General features: G+C 42.3%; 1 pseudogene; it reads left to right on the top strand.

Annotated features, from left to right (window-relative positions):
* Positions 1-14,949: 14,949 nt before the first annotated feature.
* On the top strand, positions 14,950-15,285 carry LOC106697512 (annotated as a pseudogene).
* The last annotated feature ends 214 nt before the right edge of the window (positions 15,286-15,499 follow it).

Raw genomic sequence — 15,499 nt, 5'->3', positions numbered from 1 at the left:
CATATGAAGTGTGCCTGTTAACATAGTGCCCTTAATCTCTAATATCCCTTTCTGGTTTTTACACTCAATTGGTGCATTGATAACACTTTCCTCCCTTCCTTAACTTTTTTTTTAATATGTATATTTTCAGAAGAGTGAGACCAGGCTGTGGGAATTTTTACCTACTTTTAAGAGAATAAGTCACTTTAATGTGGAAGTGATAGATGAGCAGTATTTACTCCGCATGTCCCTTTGTTCCTATTCAAGATCACAGGTTGGGGGATGTTATGGTAAATAGCCTAAGGCTGATTGAAAATAATTTAACTCAGTGGCTAATTGGATTTGATAATTGCACCAGAGCCTTCAGTGCATTGAAGTCCATTGACCTGAAAAAGAATTATCAAACTAGAATTCTGGGGTTAGTCAGATTGATAGAATTTCAGAGATAATTTAAGTCAGAATTCTAAGCATAGGAACTTGAAGAAACAAACTGAAACACAGAATCAGAGACCCCATTCCATATCCAGTGAGTCAGAATCCACAGGAGTGGGGCCCAAGAATGTGTATTTTTACTGATAAACCAAATTATTTTTATAAGCAACCAAATTTGGGAACTACTTTTCACCTGTCACCCTCCCTCCCCAATGCCCATTTACAGATAATAATATTGATACATGAATACTAGCTCAGAGATTGCAAACTGAGGACTCAGGGTCATACAGACACGGATGATGAATGGGGGTAGGGATGCGGGGGGGGGGAGGTGCAGGATAAGACAGTAGAGAGTGGTGAGGACAGTGGTCACTGAGACAGCCCATGTTCCAGCTCAAGGCGTCGGTACTACTCAGCTTCGATCAAGTGTCATGGAAAATTCAGGCCCAAGATCAACAGTTTATCCTTTTTATTTTTTTTCCTAAGAGAAACTGGAAATCCAGGTTTTTAGGTGGAATCTTTCAGTTTTCTAAATGCTGTCGGAGAAAGAAAACCTATGTTTGGACTGAATCTTGGCCTTTAACTCCCAGCTTACCATGCCCTTATAGCAAAAAGTGATTCGTCTAACATCATGCCAAAGGGAGTTTGCCAACAGGAGTGCAACATTGAGAGGATAATTGAGGTGTTTTATTTTTTCTACCCTGTGCTCCCATTTCTTCATGTTATAGCACCTTGTAAAAGTCAGAGGAAGGTTGATCTTTCAATTTCCTCCCAATTCTAGATCTTATGATTTTTATCCTCATCAACACCTAGAGGTCTTTTTTATAGTGCTTTGCTATAAGGGACTTGCTTGGCATTAAAGAAGCATAGTTTACATACTGGTTAAAGCCAAAGTTAATGTCTTAATGAAAGTGTAGGACCCTTCTCTAATCATGTCCTCTGCTCCAGACTCACAATCGGAAGCTGACCACTTCACTTTGTTTTCATTGAACCTGTCTTGGAAAACAGTGAAGTTTCAATAGTTTATATTAATAAAAATGGGTAGGAGGGAATATTATTCATGAGCAGTGTAGGTGAAAAGCAAGCACTGCGCAGATTAGACGCTGCGGTCCTCTCTGGGGTGTTGGCATTTCCTAACACTTGTGTATAACCATTTGTTACCAGCTCCTGCCCTGCCCCACCAGCCCCAGCAACACCATTTCCCATCCCTTCCACTTCCTTGTGTGACAGGAAACCCAACAACAACAATCTACGGCAGAGTAACAAGGTACTAAGAAGACTTCCAAGACTAAAATCGTCTTCCTCAAGAGGCACAAAATTCCACACTTCCCTCTCTCACACCCCCTTGAAAGCCTGTGCCTCAGATATGCATTTTGGTAAACTTGCTGACCTCTTTCCAAATGGGAACCCCCAGGAAGGCTGCACCCTAGGGTGGATTGCTTAGCAATTTGCCTTAGTTCAGAGCTGCTGAAGCCACATGGTCATAACTCAGAGGAGGGAACTTAGGGGCCTGCATCGCTTCAGAGGGTCATAGACCAGCTGAGGCCGGGGAGCCATGGGGAGACCAAATAGCAAGATTATCCGGACACTTCGATGTGAAGGAAACAAGAAAAGGAACTAGAAATAGACCCAGAGCAAACTCAATCTTGTTCCAAAACTTCACTTGATGATATCTCCTGGAGGAGTCAGGAAGTCAGGCCTAGGCACTGTGGCCGCCATAATGAGGAAACTTCAAAGCCCTAAAATCTTGTTCATTTCTCCTCAGACATACCTCTTTTCCTTCCCTCCCACCATTTTTGTTTTACCATCTTGAGTTGGTGATTCCCTTTCAGCCATTTATGTTGAATTTTTGTAAGGCTTACCAGGAATTGTTTTCAATTCATATAAAGCCCAGTTAGGATTTTTCTATTAAGACCCAAACCAATAAATAGCCTTATATTGATTACGCAGGCACATTTAATTCATTTTTAAATTAGTGAATGATTTTTTTTCCTTAGGAATACCTTTGTATTATTGGTCTGTACTAGAAGAAAGAAAAGGCTCACCACTGTTTTAATATCAATAAATGTTGAAATTACAGTTTTTAAAAGTAGCTGACTTGGGAGCTTCTTCTTGCTTGGGTGTCAGTTCAGCTCAGACTGACTTTGGAGCCATGTGTTCCAAGTGCCTGGGGCCTTTTCTTTTTTTAACTTAAAAAAAAAAACAAAACCAAAACTATGGATTCGTCTGTTATAGTCAAAATGAACTCAACAATAATAATAACTTCCATGCTTGCTTGCTTTCCTTCTTTCTTTTGTTTAAACATAATGTATTGGATGCCCAAGACATGCCAGGCATTGTTCTAGCTCCTTGGGATGCAAAGACAAATAAAACACTCTTCTTGATTCTTAAGGAAATAGATGTGTTGATAAAAATCATCAGGTTATTTGTTCGTTCCAGAATGAAGGCATCAACAAATGGCTACATCAGAGAAGAGGAAAAAGTGGTGAGCTCAGTCCCCACTGAAGTAGTCAGGACAGCCTGCGGAGAACACACGAAAGCCATGCTAAATGATGAGGGGGTTCTGCTAAGGAACAAAGAGAAAGGGCATTCACAGTAATCAGGAAGAGCAGGCTGTGTCGAGGCAGAGTGTGATCAAGGAAATGCGAATTGGTTCCATGTGACTGGAAATGAGTGGGAGACCATGGGAAGATGAGTTGAAATAGCAGATGTAGCCTAAGGAGTAGGGGTGCACAGCTAAGCATGCCATGCTAATGAACTTGGACTTAATTCAGGAGAAAATTGGGAGTTGTTGACAAATGTTAAGTGAGACCAAAATTGTTCTTTACAACATTCCTTCCAGATTGGGGGTAGGGGGCTGAGACAGACTAAAGGCAGTGTTTTCACACATATCTCTTCTAATCCAATAAAGAACTCGGAGGAAGATTTTCTTGTCTTCTCTGTACAGATATGGTTCAGGGTAAAAAAGGTGAAGTTACTTGCCCAAGGCCACGTGGTAGACAGAGCACTCAAAACAGATCATCTGCTTCTCATTCCATTGAGAATCCACTGGTCCCTACTGGCTTCTACATCTCAGTGGGATAGCCATAGCATTACGCCAAGGATACTTCCAGTTGGCCAGGCACTGTACTGGGCGCATCGCCTTCATTATTTCTTCTAAATCGCAATAATATGAGAGGTATAAGTTATTATCCCCAATTTATAAACAAGGAAAGTGAGGCCTAGAGAGTGTGAACAAGGACACATTAGTTAATCACAAAGCTGGGATTCAAAATCAGCTCCCTGCTACTATGCTAGAGTCCGTCCCCACATTTAAGAAGAAAACCAGCCCTGACTGGTTTGGCTCAGTGGATAGGGCATCGGCCTGTGGACTGGGGGGTCCCAGGTTCGATTCCAGTCAAGGGCATGTACCTTGGTTGCGGGCACATCCCCAGAGGGGGTGTGCAGGAGGCAGCTGATCAATGATTGATGTTTCTAATTCTCTATCCCTCTCCTTTCCTCTCTGTAAAAAATCAATAAAGTATATTTAAAAAAAAAAGAAGAAGAAGAAAACCAGCAACACACCCTCAGTCGGCCACATAAGAGGCAATTGCAAAGGTTGGATAAATGTTGATTGAGCGTTTGAATCACGTAGCAAATTAGTGGCAAAGCTAGGTCCAGAGAGAAACCAGGTCTCGCCACCAGCATTCTTCCCACGACCACACTTGGCAACAATCTGCTTGGGACCTAATTTAGCCAGACGGAGTTGTCAAACTCACACGGAGAAAAGTCACAGAATGTCTGATGTTGGGTGCAAATCTCCTGTCTCTGAGATAAATCTTTCAAAACCTCGTCTCCTTTCCGGTGCGCTGCCAGCTCAGTGGGGTGGCTTGGGCAGGAGCTGACCCTTTAGATGGCCTCAGAATCAGACTTTGAAAAGTCCAACAGCAGCCTCTGAAAGCCAGATGAGATGGGAATAGGTACCTGAAAATAAAGAGCCTGAACCAATTTTTCGCATAAAATGCACTCAGCGACATAACAATGAAAGCACTGTGCAGAGAGAGCCCTTTTATTTCATACCCGACTTTGAACATGACCTAAAACACAATTTCTCTTCAAAATGATCTGGAAATATGTGATTACACCAGAAAGAAAATGAAGGTATATATACTGAGGAGACCATTTGTCTTCTAGGATTTTAACTATGAAATAATTAAATTCAATGGAGTGTGTAATTATACAAAAACGAAACCTGATCGCCCTAGAAATTTCCCCTCTGCTACCTCAGGGGAATAAGCCAGACCCTGTGTTTGTGCTTGTGTGCATTTTCCATATTAATCTTGTCATGATTTGTAAAAAAAAAAAAAAAGGTCCTGGAATACTCAGATTCGTTTCCCATTTTCTGGAATTCCCACGCAGGGAAAAATCTCTTCTCTGTGGCCTTGTGATGGCACTTTCGGGTGCCTCCCAGCAAGCAAAGGTGGCCAGAGGCACCACGGCCCCATCTCTACCCCTGAGACTGTGGCTCCTTGAAGAACAAAGACCTTTCTCATTCCAGGTGCAGAACTGATAAGAATGGCCTTTTAAAAAAACGATAAAAAATTCAGATGAATCTCTTTAAAATGCTCATGGGCTACACTCTTTAACTAACACAGAGTATGTTTTTTGAAAAGTATATTTTGTGATAACCTTGTTTAACATTTAGCGGCTTGTTAAATCTGTAAGGAGATAAGAATGGAATTCATTTTTCAGATGCCAGTCTGAATTTTTACCCTTCTAGAAACTATGTGATCCACAGAAATTTGAATGGTGTTTATTTTTTTATTTATTTATTTTTTTTTGTTCTTTTTTTTTTTTAATATATTTTATTGATTTCCTTACAGAGAGGAAGGGAGAGAGACAGAGAGTTAGAAACATCGATGAGAGAGAAACATCGATCAGCTGCCTCCTGCACATCTCCCACTGGGGATGTGCCCGCAACCCAAGTACATGCCCTTGACCGGAATCGAACCTGGGACCCTTCAGTCCGCAGGCCGATGCTCCATCCACTGAGCCAAACCGGTTTCGGCTTGAATGGTGTTTAAAAGTAAAACTTGATCTGCTTTTTCCTTTACATTTTCATCAGTACTTTGAGAAAGAGTCTGGTCAGTAGATGATATCCACGATTTTCCTGCAGCTAGCTGCTTTGAGTTAGCTTATTGCTTAGGAATGAATATTTAAGCTATTTATATTTCCCAGCTAAGTTTTCAGTCAGCCTGTGAGGAAGTGTGCAGGCTCCGATTAATAAGCATTTCTCTACAAGCCATTCTTAGTTTAAAAAGAGGAGATAGATCCACATATGCTATTCTCTCTGCTTGTTTATTTCCCTATTCCCCCTCCCTTTTCTCTATTCCTTTTTGGGAGCTTTAAGACACACACACACACACACACACACACACACACACACACACAAAACAACAACAACCAACCAAACAAAAGACACCACTATGAATTACAACACTAGATTCAATAAATGGAAAAACTCAGGTACTGACTGCTTTTCTTGTCTGGCGTGCCTATCTACATCTGTCTGTCTGATTAAAAGATTGGTCATATAGCCCTGGCCAGTTTATCTCAGTGGTGTTGGCCCATGGACTGAAGGGTCCCAGGTTCGATTCAGGTCAAGGGCACGTACCTTGGTTGCAGGTTCTCACCAGCCCTGGTTGGGGTGCGTGCAGGGGGCAACCAACCTCTCTCTCTCTCTCTCTCTCTCTCTCTCTCTCTCTCTCTCTCTGTGTGTGTGTGTGTGTGTGTCTCCCCCTCCCTTCCACTCTTTCTAAAAATCAATGGAAAAATATCCTCAAGCAAGGATTAACACACACATACAAAAAGGATTGGTGATATAGTAAAAGAGGCATCATAATAATTTCCTATCTCCATTTTCCTGGTTTTCTTGCTGAAAACATTACAGCAATTTTGGGGCTCTAGAGGCTGCTGCTCTCAAATGCTAAGTTGGTTCTGCTCTTCTCCAGAACTTTCCTCGGCTGGACCTGCACCAATTGCTTATCAGGGTCATAAATTGGCCAGGACAACCCTGAATCAGAGGTTATAAACTCAGAAAAGCATAAAAAACTTCCCATGTTCTCTTCCCTCCTTAAGAAAAAGCAGCATCATGGAGAATGCTATAGCTCCCCCCAAGCCCTGCTCATCAGTTCCAGAAGAGACTGGTTTTTTTAAGAAGTGTTTTGACATATATTTTAAGGCAAGACTTGGGAGTTCTCTGGAGTGGATTTTACATGGATATTTAAAACCCAATAGAAACGCTGATTAACCTGCACAGTTGTGGATATGCTACGACAATGAATGCCCAAATCAGATGTCTGCCTTTCTCCGGGAGTCCCGTGGAGTTCACAGATGGGTTCAGTTGCAGTTAGGATCTTCACTGCGATCCTCCTTATGGACATGAAAAGGGCAGGGGCCTCCTGGCTGGCACTGTCTGAGTAGGAACAATAGGTCTTAATGAAGTTCTTTTTTTGAATGACTCCTTTTTACTTAAATGCAGAAAGGTTTCTTGAAGGACAAGGAAAAACATTCCTTGTTCGGTTGGTGTATAAGCAAGTTGATTTAATAATTGTGGGTCAAAATATATCACAAAAGTTTGATCTTTGAGGAAAGGGCTGAATTTCAGTCTAAAGAAGATGGTTAAGAGACAGAGAGGTGGCCCACTGCATCATTCTGCTCAGTTTTAGGTTTTCAATCCATTCCCCCTTCTCAAGAGATTACACCTCACCATCTTCACAGGCTGAGTGCATGAACTGGTCTCTGAGCTTTCAGTGGGGGGAAAAAGGGTGTGTGTTTTTCTTGTCATTTTCCCTTGTCATATTCATATATATATGAATATTCATATATATATTTCTTGTCATTTTCCCTTGTCATATTCATATATATATATATATATATATATATATATATATGAAAATCATGAGTGAAGTTTCAAGTTTTCAACGGTTGCTACATAGGTATCAACTGACTTTTCTGACTACAGGATGTCTGTGGGCTCCCAGCAATTTAAATTTCAGTTCCTCGGTGCATATTCCCTACCTTACAATGTCTACATTTACCAGACTCAAACAGAGAATTCCTTATGCTGGTTTATGGTTTTCATACCCATAAATGTATCTATTAACTATTTTTCATTCATGAGCATCTCTGGCTAGAAACAAAATTTTCATATAGAGTCCGATGAAGCTCAACATTAAATTTAAATGATTTAAAACTACATGACCAAAATCAGCAATAAACTAATTTAAAACTATTTCACTCCTGGACACTCTTCTTAAACATAATAATTTTCTTTCTCAATGTTTTCAGATTCTGAAACGACTACATTTCGTTTTCTGTTTTCATAATTCCATATACAAGTGGTAAAACTTGTGGTCAGAAAATGAGGGTCTGGTTTAAGCTTTAAAAAGTCAGTTGTAGATTTTTCAATAGAAAGTGTTCATAGAAAAAAATAAAATAAAATCCTTTTTCTTTTTCCATGTTTGATTTAAACCTCTAAGGAATTTGGTAAGGCTGATTTAAGCCTCATACATTTGGTGTCATATTTTTCGGGTATTGATATTAATTAAACTGAAGAGGAAGAAAAGGAAAATACAGATTTTAGGAACTAGGAATGTGCTGTATGGGCGATGGCTTCCGGTTGCCATGGGATGAAGCTCCTCGTTGTCCTCCACAGAGCCCCCTGGGGTGACTGTCCACTCCTCTCCCTTTCCCCTAACACATTCTTGCCTGCTCCTCTCCAAGCTTTTGCTCATATCAAAGGACACTGTGTTTACCTTATACCACACAAGTTACTTCTACACACCACCCTACTGAACTTTCAAAACAACTCTCTGAGGTAGGAATCTCTATTTTATAGATTCTATTCAGGCCCAGAAAGGTATACTTACTAGCCCAATATCACAGAGCCAGTAAGTGATAGAAGGACATGTTTTAAAAATGCAATCCAGCATTGTAGCTAATGTGTATGCACTATATGGTAGGAATGCAATGGGGGTGGTCCACTCTGCCTGGTGGGAGGAGAAAGGAATGAGGTGTTAATAAAGACTTCATAGAAGAGATGACCGGAGTGAGCTCTGAAGATGAGGAGAAACAGGAACAAAGAGAATGGAAGAGAAATTGAGAGCTACCCAATGCCAGAAGCGAGAAAGCAGAAGAATGAGTGACAACTGAATTAAATTAGCAGCTCTAAGAAAATTAAATCCTTAACCAGCAGGTTAAAATCAAGAATTACGCCAATTTTTACCACAGATCGATCCCAGAAAATCTAAAGAAATGGAAACATCATGTATTTCTGGGACTAGTGATGAAGTAGGACCGAAAACAGCAAGATCAGTTGAAAGTTTGCTATAAAACCAAGTCCTGTATCTATCTCCTCCCCATTTTAGGGGGCAAGCATTAGTCTTTTCTTCACTGCAGCAGAAGACTAGAGGTATAGTGTCTAGAAAGAGGGCCTGAAGAGAGCAGGAACAACAGAGTGCAGGGCTATCATCAGAAAAAAAGGGGGTTCCCTGGCTGGTGCTCAGTGGTTAGAGCATCTACCCGTGGACCAAAGGGTGGCAGGTTCAGTTCCCAACCAAGGGCAGGGAACTCGGTTGCAGGTTTGATCCCTGTGGGGGCTCAAGTAGGAGGCAACCAATCGATGTGTCTCTCTCACGTTGATGTTTCTTTCTCTCTCCTCCTCCTCCTCTCCCACCCATCTACTCTCTCTAAAAAATCAATGGGAAAAATATCCTCGGGTGAGGGGGGTTAAGTAAAATTTTACCTACCACGGGTGGAGACTCTCAGCTTTCTTCCCACCTTAGAATAAAGCTGTTCATAATATCCCTTTGTTATTTTATGGTATCTGTAATATCAGATAGATATGTCCCTGTTTCATTCCTAATGCAGGTCATTTAGTATTTTCTCTCCTTTTTGATGTCTTGCTAGAGGTATATCAATTTTCATAATATTTTCAAAGAATCAATCCTTGGCTTTGTTGTGTTTTTTTTTTTTAGTATTATATTTCTACTCAAGGTGAAAGCATAGTCAATGGTTTTAAACATTTCTTCTTTTCTAACACATGAGTTTTAGAACTATAAATTTTGTTCTGAGCACTGCTTTAGCTACATGAGTTTTGATAGGTGGTGTTGTCATTATTATTTAGTTCAAAATATTTTCTCTTTTCCATTGTGAGTTTTTTCCCATGTTTAATGAATTACTTAGAAGTGTTTTAATTTCCAAACACTTGGGGATTTTGTAAGTGATTTCTAATGTAGTTCCACAGTCTGCATGATTTAATTTATTGAAACTTGTTTTACGGTGTTGCATGAGATCTCTTTCGGTAAATGTCTCATATGCACTTGAAAGAATGTGCATTCTGCAGTTGTAGGTCCAATATTTCATATATAAATTCAAGCTGATTCATTATTTTGTTCAAGATTTCTATATTCTTACAGATTTTCCTGCTTGCTCTGTCAATCACTATGAGAGATAATGTAAAAATTTCCCAGTTATTTTAAAGTTCTTGTCTGTTGACTTCAGATCTATATCATTGGTTGGCCTTCTTCTATTATTTTTTTTATCATAATTGGCAATCACATATTACTACTTCTTAGTATGTCAAGGAATTTTATAACAGAATCTACATATATAAAAGCCTAAGCAACCATTTGACCAGTAGCTATGACGTGGACTGACCACGAGGGGGCAGACGCTCATCACACAGGCATGGAAACATGGAACAAACTGATGAATCTCAGAGGAAAGGGGGGAGGGGGAAGGGCAGAAAGAGATTAACCAAATATCTTATATGCATACTAGAGGCCCGGTGCACACATCCGTGCACTGGTGGGGTTCCTCCGCCTGGCCTGTGGGGACCAGGCCAAAACCGGCAGTCTGACATCCCCCAAGGCATCCCAGATTTCGAGAGGGCACAGGCCAGGCTGAGAGACCCCACCAGTGCACGAATCCCTGCACCGGGCCTCTAGTTTTATATAAAAGAAGAGTAGAGACTTCAGATAGTTGATTTCTTCAACTCAATCAAAAAATTAACTGGGTCAAGAAGGAACTCTAGTTTTAGTAAGACTCATTTTGCCTCTGCATATTATCTTTCCTTGAGTGTGGCCCACAGCCTCATGAGTCTCTATTTTGTCACCCCTGAAACTTCAAAAGAGATTTAGTTCTGCTCTTTAGAGGGTTTGACCTTAGCTCTTCCTATAGACTGAATATCTTGTCCCTGCCCAAATTCATCTGTTGAAAGCTAACCCCAAATGTGAGTATATTGGAAGGTGGATCCTCTGAGAGGTGATTAGGTTATGAGGACCAAGCCCTCAGGAATGAGATTAGTGTCCTTACAAAATGAAATCTCAGAGAGCTCCCATATGAAAATACAGCAAAAATATGACCATCTTTGAACCAGAAATTGACTCTCACCAGACACCAGCACCTTAATATTGGCCTTCCCAGCCTCCAGAACTGTGAAAAATAAATATCTGTTGTTTATAAACAGAGATAAATGTCTGTTGTGTGTTTTTATAGCAGCTTGAACAAACTGAAACATAAACGAATGGACTAAGCCTAAGAAGGGGCTTGTTGCTATAACAAATACCTAAAAATGTGGGAACAGCTTTGGAACTGGGTAATGGGTGACGATTGGAAGAGTTTTGAGGTGCATGCTAGAAAAATTTACATTGCCATTGCTATGGGAAAGGGGAGCAGGCCCGGAGTGGGTCTGCCTCAGGCTGGCCTGCAGTGTGTGGGTCCGTGCAGAAAAGATTTCACAATACTGGTCCAGGTGATTTTGAGAATACACTTATTAAAGCTGAGGAGAGTGAAACAAGGAAGGGCCTAGGGTAGAAGAAGCAACAGGAGAGAGAGCCTAGGCAGGGTTGCTTTGGCTCTCTAGAAATGTTTTGAAAAAGAACATCTCCAAAGGGCAGCTATCAGCTCACTGGAAAGTCAGAGAAAAGGAGGCCTTGGAGACAGGTTCGGGGGGTTAGCCCAGGATGAGCTGCTGCTGCCCATTGCTTCCCTGGTTGCAAGTCTCATGGGGACCCTTAGAGTTTAAGAGATAGAAAATTCACTCAGAAAAGAGATTCAAGTAGGGGTGCCCTACGGAGTTCGTGCCACTGGCTTCTGTCTTGAGGGCTTTTATCTACATTCGAAGGTGGGGATTTTAGGGGAGATTTCAATAGAATATTCATCAGCTTTTCCAGTTGTGCCCTTTCAGAGTCATGGTCTACACTGGTTGGTCAATGCCAGGGCAGAGGGTCATTAGTCATTGTAGCTGGTCCTGGCATCGCCTGCCTGGTTTTACTGCTTTTCTGGGCCCAGAGTTGAAATACAACTGAGGCCTAGATGTTATCTCTAGGAAGGAAAGATCATGTGGGTCTAAACAGCATGACCAGCAATATGCCAGAGGCCAGCAACAGGCCACCCTGGGGGTAAGGTCCATTACCAGGTTTGCCCATTGCTAGGCACTTTGGGGCTTTCTGCCCTGATGACTTTCTGTATCTGACTGTAAGTTGCTGAGCCAGTTTGTTCAGCTATCTGTCTCATTTTCCCCATTCCATTTGCCAAGGAATTTTCCTAGCTTCTTACTGTCCTGCTTCACCATGAAAAGACCTTGAAAGGTTATTCTGGTGAGGTCTCAGAAGGAAAAGAAAGGTGCTGTAAAGAAAGCTTCAGTCTTCTTTAGAATAAAGAACCTAAGTCATCCTGAACAGAATTTTAAGGGCAAGTTTTCTGAATTGGTTCTGGGGTTTCTGGAATTGGATGTGTGATCTGATTCAATTTCAAGTAGTTTAAACCTATTTCAAGTAGTAAAAAGAGCACTAATCCATGGTGTGATGAAGTGTTTATAGAGATATGCAAACTATCTGCATTGGATCTTCCTAATCAACCACTTATAAAAAGCAATGGGGGGGGGGAGGGAAGGGAGAAGGAGAGAGAGAGAGAGAGAGAGAGAGAGAGAGAGAGAGAGAGAGAGGAGAGAGAGAGAGAGAAGTTAAGTGACTATATATGATACTTTCAAACATTACTAGTAATTGAAAATGAGGACTATAATAACATTTACTAGTTGCTCCTAATGTTGTTGGACAAGGAAATAAAAGAAGAGGTCAGAGATTGAATCCCCAGCTCAAGGGCATTCTGAGTGCCCTGATGAAGAGCCTCTCTGCTGTAGCTGCAGGGCTAAAATTGCTGAAGATCAAATGCAGAACCTTATCCTGGGAATGTGAATTACAATAAAACTTGAACTCCCAGCCTTATAGGGTATCTACTGTTAAAGAAAAGGCATTGATTAGGAAAGAATGGGATCCTGTAAGGTGGGATGGGGGCAAGTGGTAAGACCCCGATGAAGCTGAGGACATTGAGCCCCTAAATTCTAGTCCTCTTTGCCAATGGAAGACGCCCTCTCCACCTCCAGGGGTCGCCACCTCCCCACCCCCCAGTGACATGGGCCTCTCCACCTCAGTTTGAGGGGATTCATCCTGCATTGCCTAAGGAAACAATTATGGCTTCCCCTGAGGCTGCTGCCAAGCAAGACAATGCTGATTCTCCTCAAGATCTGCTCCTTGCATATCTCTATAAACACTTCATCACACTTCCTCTCTCCCCATGAAGTACAGAGTGTGACCCATGAGGAGGTACACTCCACTCCAAAATAGCTATTTGAGTTTTCTACATTTATAGAAGCAGAAATCTGGGGAACACATGTGGGAATGGATACTAGAGGTATTAGATAATAGTGGAAGGAACATAAATTTGGATCAGCCCAAATTTGATATGGACTCACTAAGCCAGCGGTTCTCAACCTGTGGGTCGCGACCCCTTTGGTGGTCGAACGACCATCCTGCATATCAGATATTTACATTACAATTCATAACAGTAGCAACATTACAGTTATGAAGTAGCAACGAAAATAATTTTATGGTTGGGTCACAACATGAAGAACTGTATTTAAAGCGCCAGAAGGTTGAGAACCACTGCGAGATCCTTCCTTTAATGTGCAGCTTTGGGAGTTAGAAAAGACTCTAACAGTTGGTTAGGTTAGTTGGCTGAAACCTGGACTAAAAGATGGCCCACTATTAGCAAATTGGAAATGTCCAATGTGGGGACTGAAAAACATGAATACTTTTCCTCCCACCTTTTAAGTTGTTGTTGGGCTAATCATCAAATTAACAGAGACAGATTAACAGGAGGAAATCAAAGTTTTCATGCTTGTGCATAGGGAATTCATATAAGTATGAAAATTCCAGAGACAGTGAGGCAACATCCTATTTAATAAAAGACAAACATGCAAATTGACCGTACCATTGCTATGTCCCCAAGCCACGCCCACCAGCCAATCAGAGCGACTATATGCAAATTAACCCAACCAAGATGGCGGCCGACAGTCACGGAGCTGGAGCAAGCAGGAGGCTTGGTTTCCCCCACGATGGAGGAAGCCAAGCTTCCCACCTGCTCTGGCCTCTGCTGAAGGAGTGGCTAGGGGCCTGGGTCGCTGGGAGCAGGGCGGGAACTAAGCAGCCAGGAGAGGGGCCTGGGCCGCCAGGAGTGGGGCGGGAACTATGCAGCTAGGAGAGGGGCGGGAACTTCTGCCATGTCGCCATGGAAACACAGCAGAAGTTCCCGCCCCGTAGCTGTTCACTTACTCGCTCATTCATTCACTCATTCACTCACTCACTCAGCAAACCCTCTCAGGTCCCTGGCACCAGGCCAGGCACTGAAAGTGAAGCAGGATAAGACAGAGCTATGTCCTCACGATGTTAGTAATTCAGTAGGGCGAAGCAGGCACATGAACAAGGCAGTTGTACGCACAGATGCACTGTACTGGGTTTGGTGAGGGCTGTAACTAACGCTGACTTTGTTCTCTTGATAAAATGGGACCTCAGGAGCCAGGCTGCTCCAAGCCTGTAGGCCTGTGCCTAGGCCAGGAGTGGTCGGGGTCCCAGAACATGACAGAGGGTGCAGGTCGGGCTGAGGGGTCTGGCCCCACCCCTCACCCCCCCCCCACCCCCGTGCATGAATTTTGTACATTGGGCTACTAGGTGGGTATAAAAGACATTTTTGGACAAAGGAGAAGGGGTGGGAGTGTGGGAGGGATAGGGTATTAGATTTCAGAAGTGAGAGTGGATGATTTACAGGTAGTTGAGGAAGAAGGGAAAACACGACAGGAACATCCTTGATAGGCAACTCAGAAACAATGAGATCCAGGATACATGTAGCGAACAGGCCACCGCCTAAGCTCTCTTATATACCTACTTAATTTAAATTAGGCTAAGGTGACATCCTAAACCAAGCATGTCAAACTCGGGGCCTGCGGGCCACATGCCTCCTTTATTTGGCCCATGTTGGCCTTTGAGTTTGACATGCTTCTCCTAAACTCTCTTTCCTGAAACAGATTTCTCTGTCTGAATGTCTTGGGCAGGAAAGCTAAGGGTTGAGGATCAAAGGTTCCCCCTGAGTCTTATTTCTTAACAAAGAGCTTAAAGTCAGTATCTTGCTCCCTTTCCATGCTGATAGCGTTCTGCAAACATGGGGAACATTCCTCAGACACGCCAGACTTTCTGTAAGGAGTGTGGCAAGCATCAACCCCATAAAGTAACAGGACAAGAAGAGCAAGGATTCCCTGTATGCCGAGGGAAGGCGGTGTGATGATAGAAAGCAGAGGGACTACGGTGGGCAGATTAAGCCGGTTCTCCTCAGAAAGGCTAAAACTACAAAGAGGGTTGTGCTGAGGCTTGAATGCCCTGAGCCCAACTGCAGATCTAAGAAAATGCTGGCTATTAAGACATGCAAGCATTTTGAACTGGGAGGCGATAAGAAGAGAAAGGGCCAAGTGATCCAGTTCTAAGCTTCATATTTTGTTTTATTATGTGACAATAAAACCTTGAGGATAAAAAAAATCAATGTCTCAAAAAGGCAGTGTCAGGGTGGCAGAATTTTGGTTCCCCTCACCAACCTCTTTTGGTTTAATGTAGAGGAAATGGGCCACATTAGATTGAAATATTAGAGTGGATTTGTCATTTAAGACACACTCCCCATATACTAGGAGCATTCCAAAGACATCCCTTTCACCAATACT

Source organism: Myotis lucifugus, unplaced genomic scaffold (assembly GCF_000147115.1).
Source record: "Myotis lucifugus unplaced genomic scaffold, Myoluc2.0 scaffold_77, whole genome shotgun sequence".
NCBI lineage: Eukaryota > Metazoa > Chordata > Mammalia > Chiroptera > Vespertilionidae > Myotis > Myotis lucifugus.
Note: the sequence above shows the minus strand (reverse complement) of the source record. Positions and strands in the feature narration are given on the sequence as shown.